The following is an 11,724-nucleotide window of genomic DNA, read 5'->3' on the forward strand; positions in this document are numbered from 1 at the left end:
GTGCATGACCCAGAACCCAAAGACCTGTCATCTCAACCCATCCTATCCTCTGGGAGATTTCCAGGACCAGGAGATTTCTGCTGCTGCAACAGGTGACCCTGGAACAAGTGACAAACCACCCAGGAAGGTGTACATGCCAGAAGCTATTAGGGGTATGTTAATTACCTGGGCACATACTTCGACAGGTATGGGTCATCCTGGGGTTGTCAAAATGGTACAATTATTGACTAATCATTATTGGTGTCTAGCCTCCAAGCCAATGTGGAGAACTTTGTGATGTCCTGTTCTGTTTTTACCCAATCCAAAACTCCTAGACAACTTCCAGCTGGTAAAATTCAGCCCCTGTCCGTAACTCAGAGAGGATTTTGTCTCATCTTCCAGAATCTGAAGGTAATAGCACCATACTGTTTGCAGTAGATCGGTTCTCTAAGGCTTGTTGTTTGATCACTTTTCCAGATCTCCTCACTGCCCTGTTCAACATGTCTTCTGACTGTTTGGCCTGACAGCAGACATCCCAACTGACCAGGGTCCTCAATTCATATCACAAGTGTGAAAGGCCTTCTTGGAGAGATTGAGCATCAAAATTAGTCTCACATCAGGGCATTATCCAGCATCTAACAGCCAGGTGGAGAGACTTAACCAGGAACTCGGCTGGTACCTCCATAGTTTCTGTGGTGACCATCAGAGGGAATGGTCTAGGCTCCTTCCCTGGGCTTAAATATGCCCAAATCTCTGATCCACTCTTCTTCAGGAATGACACTATTCCAAGACTATCTGGGTTATCAGCCATCTTTATTCCCTTGGCCCATGGGTAATGAGGAAGTACCAGCCGTGGATGATGGTGCAGTGGGGAGATATGGGAATCAGCTCACGTACAACCAAAGAGGTCTCGCAAATGCCAAAAGGTTCAGGCCCATTGTCATCGCGGGAGACACTGGAATACAGACCTGGAGAGAGAGTCTGGCTATCCACCGTAGGACACCCATCTAAGAAGTTATTCCCATGATTCATCAGCCCATTCAAGAGTCTGAGAAGAGATAACAAGGCAACATACAGACTTCAGTTACCATAACAGTTCAGAGTTTCCCTTCATTTCATGTCTCTCACATTAGGCCTGTTGTCCCGGAGCCACTGCAGGAAGCGATCCCCTGTGATACATCACCTCCAGCTCTCACTATAGATGCATCTCCAGCATATGTAGTGGGGGCCCTCCTGGACTCCCGCAAGAGAGGGTGATGGCTCCAGTATCTGGTGGACTGGGGTGGACTATGGTTCAGAGAAGCACTAATGGGTGCCAGGCAAGGAGGTTCTAGACCTCCTTCTCAAGAAGGAATTCCATTTTTGTTCCCTGATCACATGGCATCAATAGGCGGTATTAGAGCAATAGAGCACTAGCAGTATCACTTATTTCAATGCAAATATGAGATACTGCTAAAATGGCAAAATTCTTGTACTGTTGTTCCACTTCAGAGCTCACACCTCAGTGAAAGGTATCGCCTTGTCTGAGTGAATATAATATTCAACAAGTGTCAAATCAAAAACAGGACTTTTTATAATTAGTGGGTGCTGTTCCATCTTCTGGGAATTTAAAACTGACTGTCAACAGATGAAAAGAAGGAAAAAGGGAGTTACAAAATAATGAAAACGGTGAATTGACAGGAGGTCTAGAAGCCAAAAGATAAATGCAACAGCCAAATGCAAAAGAGATCTATGAGAAGTGACTCTCACCCACTTGTTCATCCTCCATTAGCATTCATTTACTCTCCCTAGCTTACATTCCCTCCCCCATGCACACACACACTTTCTCTCTCTCTCTTTTTCGCCCCAATAAACAACAAAATGATGATTGACCTGGCAGCCTCCGCAATATATTGTATGTTTAGAGAATGATGCCACCACACTCCTTTGTCTCACAGTTCTGTGGTTAATTGAAGCACTTTATCAAAGCTCATGCAGCCACCCCATTATTCAGCTAATTGAGAGACATTGTGTTTGTCTCTTGAAACACTCTAGTGAACCATTGACGGTCTATGTCTTCTTTTATGTCATATCTGACCAAGTCCGATCAATTCTGTCTCCCTTGCTGATTGATCACCAATGGCCAATCACCTATATTGATGTAGAGGTGTGACATTAGCAATTTCTCAAGCTTAGGACAGCTTTAGTCAGTCCATCTGGGAACCTCCAGCACTACTTTATTCTCTGCATCCTCCCTCATTTGTTCAAACCCCGATCCATTCATCTCTGTCTACTGCTACCTGACTGTTTTCCATCATCCATCTCTCTCCCAGTTCCATTACAGACTTATTTAAGCCACTGTTACAACTCATCCATTTCCTCTGTCTTTGAAACCCATGCTTCATATGTATGAATACGATAGCGCACTATTTTACACTCATATACCACTTTCTCTTATTTGTTCTGTCCCCTGAACTGCTCATCTACCCCCAACCCTCCTTCCCCCTTGTCCATACAAGGCCAATTAATGTTGATCCAAGCTTCCGTTGGACTCTCCAGAGATGCTGCTAATTAAACATACGCCATTCTTCTCTCTCTCTCTCTCGCTCTCTCTTTTCAGAGCTCTCTGATATTTTAGGCAGCCAACATGGAAATGATCTACACAGCGTAACAAAGCAGTTTCTAGATGCAACTAAAGGCAAAGCAATGGTACATTTAATATACAGTGCCTGCCATAACTATTTGGACACCTTGATCTCTTTCACATTTTGTAGTGCTACAAACTGGAACTGCAATGGACTTAATTGAAATTATGTCATGACACTACACAAAATAGCCCAGAAATCAATATAGTTATTATTGGTTACAGTAAAACAAAATTGTTTACAAATAAAAAAAAGTATACAATAGTCCTAGAAAATGTGCTGCAAAGGGTGCACTGATGAGAGGCGGACCCAGTATTAGACTGGCAAAATCCATGGTCTTGCTCCAATTCTGACCAACTGTGCAAAATCAGTCAAGATGGAGACTTTCAATTTGACCTTTTGGGTTCAAAACCACATAATAAGCGTCACATAATGGCCATGTTGTTCATTCATATATACAGTCATTGTTTGGAAATGACAAGGACTCAATTCAGAGAAAAATAGAATAACATCCAACCAATCAATCAGTTTAATAAATATAAATATTAGCAATCCTAGTCTATCAATACATATAAAAGTAAGCTGAATAAACAGGTCTCAAATGTGCATACCATGGAAAAACATAACTATATAGATCTTGCATTACATCCAGTACACAACTACGTTGCTCATGAAAATTGATTAATATTGTGTTATACCAAAACTGATACTGCAGAGGTTACGTTCTCTAAAAGGAAAAGCCATCACATATTTTCTCAGAAAATATTTCTAAGGTTGGTCAGGCTTTTTAAAAAGCAGAGATGCATTCCCGTTTTAGGTTTTTTTAAAAGCCAATTAAAATGCTAAGGAAAGCGAAAGACAAATGTGGTGAGAATTTATTTTGACATTTTATAAGGTGGCTGTTGGAAAAATTAAAATGCATTTATATAATTAATACTTGGCCAAAACGGGTCACTGATGTGCTTGCTATGAGACTAAATTCGGCAAGTAGCAGTAGTATTCTTTATTTCTAATGTGAAGAGACATCTGCATAGGAAATAATGGATGTGTATCCAAATGGGAATAAAATTATCAGACGACCACTGAGTTTGGTGAAAAACAGAAGGCAATTCAGCCAGTAATTTTCTCAGAGGAGGATGAAGAAAAACACCAACATGGCCAATCATGACAGAAATAAAGAGTACAGCGTAACACCTGTGAAATAGAAAAGTACCCCAGGACCCCATGTACATTTAATCCCATCCTAATAGGGCCATAGACTTCAGGATGATGCCTGTGTATTATTATGTACAGTGCTTAAACTAGTTTCAGAGCTGAAAATAATAAGCAAACACGCTACAGCGTTTGCAGCTTTGCATAGGAAATAATAACTTCATAATTACAGATCAACTTGAAATCCCTTCCGAAGTAATTTCCTTCTCATTGTGCTAATTGTAGTGTAAGACATTCACAGAGACAAAAAAATATGTGTTATATCCACTAGACCATTTGTCATTTGTGTTTTTCCTCTGACCCTGCTGCACTGTAAAAAAAAAAAAAAAGAAAAGAAAAGAAAAGAAAAGTTGACTTAACTTAAAAGTTCAAGGCAACTTGCTGCACAGCTTTTTTGAGTTTTACTCAACTTAACTTCACTTAACTCAATTTTTAACCTTGAGTTGAGTAAACTCAAAAAAAAGCTGTGCAGCAATGTGCCTTGAAATTTTAAGTTAAGTCAACTTTTCTTTTTTGCAGTGTGGTTTTATACACAAGGGTATCAGTGAAAAGTTGTTTTTGTACCATTCACTATAAACCCTTGAAACAGCAGTGTGTGAAATGCGCATGATTACATCCAAATGCTATACTTCACCTGTGGGTATACAGTATATAGTATAATTACATAAATACTCTAAGAACAAATTTTTAAAAATATTTTCTGAGAGTACATTTGTTCAAAATATCCACAATGTATTTGTGAATAATGTAAATTTGTTTGTTTGTGTGAAGGGGATGTTTGTATTGTTTTATTGTGCTGTTTTCTGTCTCTTCAAATAAATTAAAAATTAAAGTGACCCCATGCTGGCTATTCTACCGGTTGGTCTTTATATAGCTAGTAGCCTACATTGTGATATGTAGTCTGATTTAGAGCACTAGTAATCCGGATTTGGCAATCTTGAAAGGTTTGTATCCGGATCAGTGTGAGCCAATCTAATGTTGCTTCGAAAAACTGACACAACAGTAAGTTGGATTACTTGATCCTTGATACCAAAACATGGGATTTTCAAATCCAGATCCAAAACTTTTTGACCAACTGGGCCCTGATTATGAATGAAACTCACCTGCAATCAAACTACTCCCTTTAAATAACATGGACTCCCAGCATTGTTTTTTTTTTACTGTCTCACTTCAGCATTGCACCTATGACAAGTTCAAGCTTTCACTCTCTGTCTTGATTAGGGTTCGATTATAGCTTGCTTCACACTTACCGACCACTAGACGTGTCTAATTTATGCCTTATGTTTCATATTTCCTATCTATTTTGTTTGTTTGCTACATTGGTTTTAATAAAACCAGAAAACCTGCACTCTGTCTGTCCTCGTCATGACACTTGAAAATCACACTGCTTTTGAACATATTTGGTCAACTTACCAGGAATGCAAGATATAAGGAAGAAGAGATAGTTCTGATCACATGTAAATAATAATAATAATAATAATAATAATAATAATAATTTAAAAATCTCTGTGTCCATTCTAGCCTGTACATCTTTTGCTCTATTCTTTGGTAATGGCAGGTCTCACCTTTCACTGCTCTCCACAAGCATTTTAAAAAGCTGTAATCTCTCACTGTGGTCCCAAAACACATTTTTCTTTCAGTTTTTTCCATTTTCCTAGATCTCCCACTATCCCTCACTCAAGCCCCTTTGTGTCTCCACAGCATGTGCATCAAGCTGCAGTGAGTATAGATGGCCTGTCAAACCTTTCCTTTGGCCCAAGGAGTATATTGAAGCTGGCCACATAATTACAGCCTTATCTTAACTCATTCATGGGGTCCTCACACACTGACGTCAGAAAAGGTTCCAATTACAATAAGCAATTATCTGTAAGGGTACTACCTAATTCACTGGAGTCATTGGAGCTGTGTCGGGGCCTGGGGAGTGTGTCACAGCTAGACCCTGATTACTAAACTCACAGTGAAAGCAAGATTGGACACTTATCTTGAACGTTGGACAAGATCTTAAACGTGAGTACAAATTGGAAAGCTCATGTGTAGTCACAGGCTTTGCACACACATGATCAAAAGTACTGCTTAAATTTGTGCATTATGAAAGTATGTTTCCTTTGTCACTTCACTGTTTTCTGTTTTATTAATAGTTTATGTAAAAAAAAAAAATTATAAAACATGTTGATGTAGCTATACACTAGAAGCTTGCTTTGCTAGAAAAATGGTTGGACACAGAATATGAGGATGAGAGTGATGGAAAACCATTAGACACCCACATACTGTACACACAGAAAGATGCTCTTTTGCCCTTGGCTCACTACCTTCCCTTTCTTGGACAACAGCTCACCAGCACATTAAATAGTACCATCATTTTAGCCACTTTTCCTTGTTTTTGCCAACCACTTCAACCCTTTCTCCCCTCTCTTCATCTGCCCTGCTTCCTGAAGCCATTATAGCCATTTCTACTTTCTCCATAATTGGACTGCTCTGCTTCTGTAAATTTTTTAAGAAAATGTCCACCTTTAACCATCTGCCACATCATCCTTTTGTACTACTGACTACATAGTCACCAACCCTTCTGTGCTCTTCTTTTGATAGATTGATGGTTAACTGAATAGCAGACACAGCCTTAATGCCAACAGCTTTTTATCTCATTTATGTCTCTTCCTCTGGCTATGGGGGCAGAAAAATGGTTCCAAAATGAATGTTAGAAAGGGAAAAAAGCAGTAATATAAAGGTAGTAAACAAAGTGTAAAAGTGTGAAGAAAGCTTTATCAACAATCCGTGCATGCATAATAAGTCAACAATTTATATAATTGTCTTGGGTCAAAATACCAGTAAATACAGTAAAGAAAATAATAAATCATAATCTAATAAGCAAGGAGAGCAAGAGTCATACACAATAATGGCAAAAGCAAGGAACATAGTTCAGAACTTAAACAAGACACAAGGTATTGGATAAGTTTCTGGATTGAATGAATGGACATGACTAGTTTATTTAGCGGAGGTCCAGGTAGTGACCCTGAAGTAGGTGAAAGTGGCAGAACTGTGGAGAGTTCACCTCTGTTGTTGAGGAGCAGCGCTGATCTGAGTTTTAAATTACAGTAATTCAGGTCGCTGATTGAAAGCCAAACCACCGGTCCAGGCCAGAGCTGAGATTTAGTTCTGTGTCGCTGGTGTGCATAGAATTTCTCTTACCTGATTGCTGTCTGGCAAATGTGTGCCATTTCCCAGGTTTGTGTTCTCCTTATCTCCTCATCTACTGCTGGTACCTCAGACAGTTCTCCAGCCCATGGATGGTTGATAGCCTAACATGCACAGAAATTGTCAATTTGGACATTAGATTGTGGCTGGTAAGCTGAAAAAAGACTGACATTAATGTTAAGTTGTTTACAGAAAGCTCTCCTGAACAGGGAAGTGAACGGGACATATCAGACACAGAATACCACACTCTGGTATGTCATAGTATCTGAATACTTCCTTAAATATGGTTTCACAACCATTCACTAACACAGACTCCTAGAGTTCTGTAATAATCCACAGTCAGTACTTATGAATGAGAGTTATTAGGGACACAGCTGTTGTACAAGAAACAGCTGGGAACAATGTGAGCTGAACAAAAGTTGATGCTGAACATAAGCATTCAGACTACAGTTCTTCAGGTATGCGTTACTGATTACACATAATCAGTCACATGAACCCCTACTGCACAAAGTTTCCTTTTTTGAGCTCTAGATAGCAGTACCTTTTGGCGTTGCTGTTCAGTTGAGAGCAATCTGTTCTGCGCTGTGAAAATATCAAGTGGAGGAACTATAGCATCTTTTTACAACACAAATAACCTGATAAAATATCTTAACCAATAAATTCAGCACAAGGAGCAGCAACATGGCAGGAAACAATGATGCAGCAAACTCTTGAGCATTTAGTTCTATCTAGGTGAGACAACACTTTGTTACCCAGTATGCTGTTCTTGACAATCAGCCTCTGTTGGTCATTAACAGCAAGGCATTCATACACAAGGAAGCGTTCTTTACTTATGGCTGCACAGAAATGTAACAAAACGTGTTCTTCTCCACTGAAACCCTACTTGATTCTAGATAACGAATATTGCTACTGAATCTATTTGGTGGCCAACTAGTTCTTAGCTTCTGACAACAATTGAAAAATCAATAGAATTAGACTATTTTCGCAGAACGTATCCGAGACTTTCCTCCAGAGCTCTAATGCACGATTTTCTATAAACCTTTTGTTATTTATTGCTTGAAGTGCTGTCAAAGTTCATTTCAAAGGTTAGGTAACATAAACAGGATTATTGTTTAGTGAACTGTAAAGTGAAACATCAAAGAATTTTATGAAGCCCACGCTCTCCTACCGACATTTTCCACACTGACCTCTTCCTGTCACTCTGCTAAATGGGCACAGCAATGATTGGTAGCAGTGATTAGTACCAATTAATTTAAAAATAAAATAAAAAAAACAATAGTAACATGATGCAGAATTGTTTACGTTATTAATTTATATGCACCAATTACTTCAAAAAATGTAAAAGACAACAAAACATTGTGAAATGGCTGCGACACACATCATTTTGCTTTCGCACTGCTATACCATTTGATTTCTGTGATAACCTAACAAGTCTTCATTTTGTCTTAAGCAAGTTTTTGCACTCAACAGTATTTGCACGCAATCCATAATTAACTGTACGTAAAGGAACAGCCAGGGGCAGCTGCTTTCAATGTGCTTGCAGGGCTAAGCCCACCTGTCTTTCAAAGATTAAAAAAAAAAAATCAATATAAGGTTTTATTTTTGGCATCCAATCCAGATTATTTGTGGTTAACAAATGCCTTAAAATGGATTATGTTCGACTTCTGTGGAGCCAGCAGCACCAACAGTGGTTACAAAAAAAAGCCACACCGAACGGTATGAAGCAATGCTGTAATCTCAGTGTTGCCAATGTTTTTCAGATCAAAGTAGCTAAAGCACACTCCAGAAGTCACCAGATGATGTCATAGACTAATCTATTTTCATTGATTCATCATGATCATTGGCATATCAAGCTACAGATAACGGTACATGAAGGAGAATAATTTTCTGAAGACACTTAGAATAGAATAACATAGAACAGGATAGAATTTTATCCAAATAGAAAATAATAGATTTTTGTTTTTAGGAGAAATTAAAAGTAGATAGACTGAGCACATAATGTCCAATCAATGTACAAATCCCCCAAAAGGACAGACAAACCAAGTTTAGTGTTTGAGGGTTTGAAATGAAAGAGTTTTTCTCTCTACCTTGTTTACCATTCAGAGGAAACACGGCATAACCCCAGTCAAGCATTACAGACTTTAAACAGTAAAATATTATAAATCACTAACTGCCTTTAAGTGTGTGTGTTCCAATATTCTTCTTATTCCATCAATGAGATACAGTGATATAATGTAATGCTCTACACCGAATTTTTGTCAAGCAATTGATTGATATACAGTTTTAATCTCCCATCTCATATCACCACCAGCTGCTGCTGGGAATAGCAGATAATATTTGGACCAAAACATTCAAATAAAATGCTACAGGGATATGTACTTTTGTTTTTTGCTATATTTGACAAGGTGCAGTGTTATTTTTAATGACAAGTCTGTACTTTAAAGCAGATTTCTGAATGAAATACCTCATGAATACCACAAAATACAAACTAACAAGTGCTGGAAATATCTTTATTTATATTTGTTACTCATGCCATTTCCAGCAAAGCACTGAACACAAAAATAGATGACAGTATGATGGTAGCACAAGGTCATCTATAGTCTTTACGCAACATCTATAATGACCCCAGTGTCTTCAAGATTCAGGAGATTCCCAGTTTTCAGCCTCTGCTGAAGGAAAAGAGTGTGTACTATTGACTGCAGCCCCACTGTTTCAGTATTGATCTCTGTGTCCTGGCAAACATTCACACTATTATTGATGCAAACACAAATTTATTCCGTTCTTCTAGATAAAAATGTTCTTAAGTTTGTCCTACTTAGGGAATCCTTAAAGCCCTTAAACAGGTGCCTGCTCTGAATTTGTGCACTATTTGGGGTACTGCACATTCAGGAGTGTTTTATTCCTCTTATACCACAGCTATTTGCCAAGTTCTATTTACTAAGTTTTACTAAAATATTTTAAAAATCTGTTTAGTTATATTTAATGGTGTGGAACATCAGTGAAATAAGTTGGTTCCTGTTATCACTTACTTTACTGAAGCTATAACAAGTCACACCATCACTAGCTTCTATTTATTTATTTTTCTTTAATTTAATGACAAAAAACAGACAAAGTGCAAAGTCCTCCGTACTGAAAACTGTGTCTGAAAACGTGAAGTTACAGCTTTACCTCTGACTGATACAGTGCTGACACTGGAGACTCGTTCCATAAATGTTACATGTACAGATTCGGAGGTAGATGAAAGTGCTTTCATCTTTTTTTTTTAATTCAACTAACTACAAAAGAAACCAATCAGGGAAAACACAAAACAGGAGTGCACAAACACAAGAAACCAGAGAAAGAAATTCAAAATACATGGGAGGGTGTCCTCTGGTGGTCTTGCAGGGAACTGTCTGTGGTGGACATTACAATAGAAAACTTATCATAAATGTACTGTATCAATGATCATACGTTTTTCTTTGTTAAATAATATGTTTTCTTAATCAGCTTATTATTAGCCTTAGATTATGTACAGCATCCATTGTTATTGTGCATGAGCATTCATATAAACCTATGATCTGCAACTGCACTACTGTCAAAGCTGCTGTTATTGACAATTAATAAAACCTTCTGACCAATCAGAATCCAGAATTTAACCATGATTTGCTATAAATTACTTTAGGACCAAAGTAATTTCTGACCAATTACTTTGGTATTAAAGTAATTCTGACCAAATTACTTTAATTTAATGATAAAAAGACAATGAGTGAGTGTTTATTTCAGTGTGTGTGTGTGTGTGTGCCTCAACAAGCTGCTGCCTGAGAGTGAATGCCTCAAGCTATTCAGCATGAAGCCTGACGCAGAGATCAAGTAGTCCAGTGCATGGCCAGATGCCCATTCTGGACCTTGAGCAAATGGACGCTAGTCTGCTCTGGTGTGTGAGAAAGTCCTGTCTAAATGGGGGAAAAAGTATCATTTTTTAAATAGATTTTTGCTGTTATACTGGTTATATTATATATTTTTGAAACTTTTCTGGAAATATTTTGGATCTATGGAAAGCTTCAGTTCTGACGATTTATGCTAATGATGTAGCCTATTCGTCCTTGTTTAAAAAGATTATCTTGGGTATAAAAAGTGTATCTTAGAGAAACAGAGTCTTTCAGAAGTAAAGATGGGCAGAAGTTCACCAATCTGTGACAAACTGTGTCTACAATTTATGGAACAATTTCAGAACAATGTTCCTCAATGTAAAATTGCAAAGTCTATGAATATCTCAGCATCTACAGTACATATCATCAAAAGATTCAGAGAATCTGGAGAAATCTGTGTGCAAGGGACAAGGCAAAAATCAATACTGCATGATCTTCGGACCCTCGGACGGCACTGCATTAAAAACAGGCAGGATTCTCTTATGGAAATCATTGTATGGGCTCAGAAACACCTCCAGAACTCACTTTCTGTAAACACAGTTCGTCATGTCATCCACAAATGCTGATTAAAGCTCTATCATGCAAAAAAGAAGCCGTATGTTAACATGATCCAGAAACGCTGCTGTCTTCTCTGAGCCAAAGCTCATTTAAAATGGACTGAGGCAAAGTGGAAAACTGTTCTGTGGTCAGATGAATAGTAATTTGAAATTCTTTTCGGAAACCATGGACACAGTGTCCTCTAAACTAAAGAGGATTAAAATGGAGAGGGACCATCCGGCTTTTTATCAGCGCTCAATTCAAAAGCCTGC

The sequence above is a fragment of the Ictalurus furcatus genome, chromosome 12 (assembly GCF_023375685.1).
Source record: "Ictalurus furcatus strain D&B chromosome 12, Billie_1.0, whole genome shotgun sequence".
Taxonomy (NCBI): domain Eukaryota; kingdom Metazoa; phylum Chordata; class Actinopteri; order Siluriformes; family Ictaluridae; genus Ictalurus; species Ictalurus furcatus.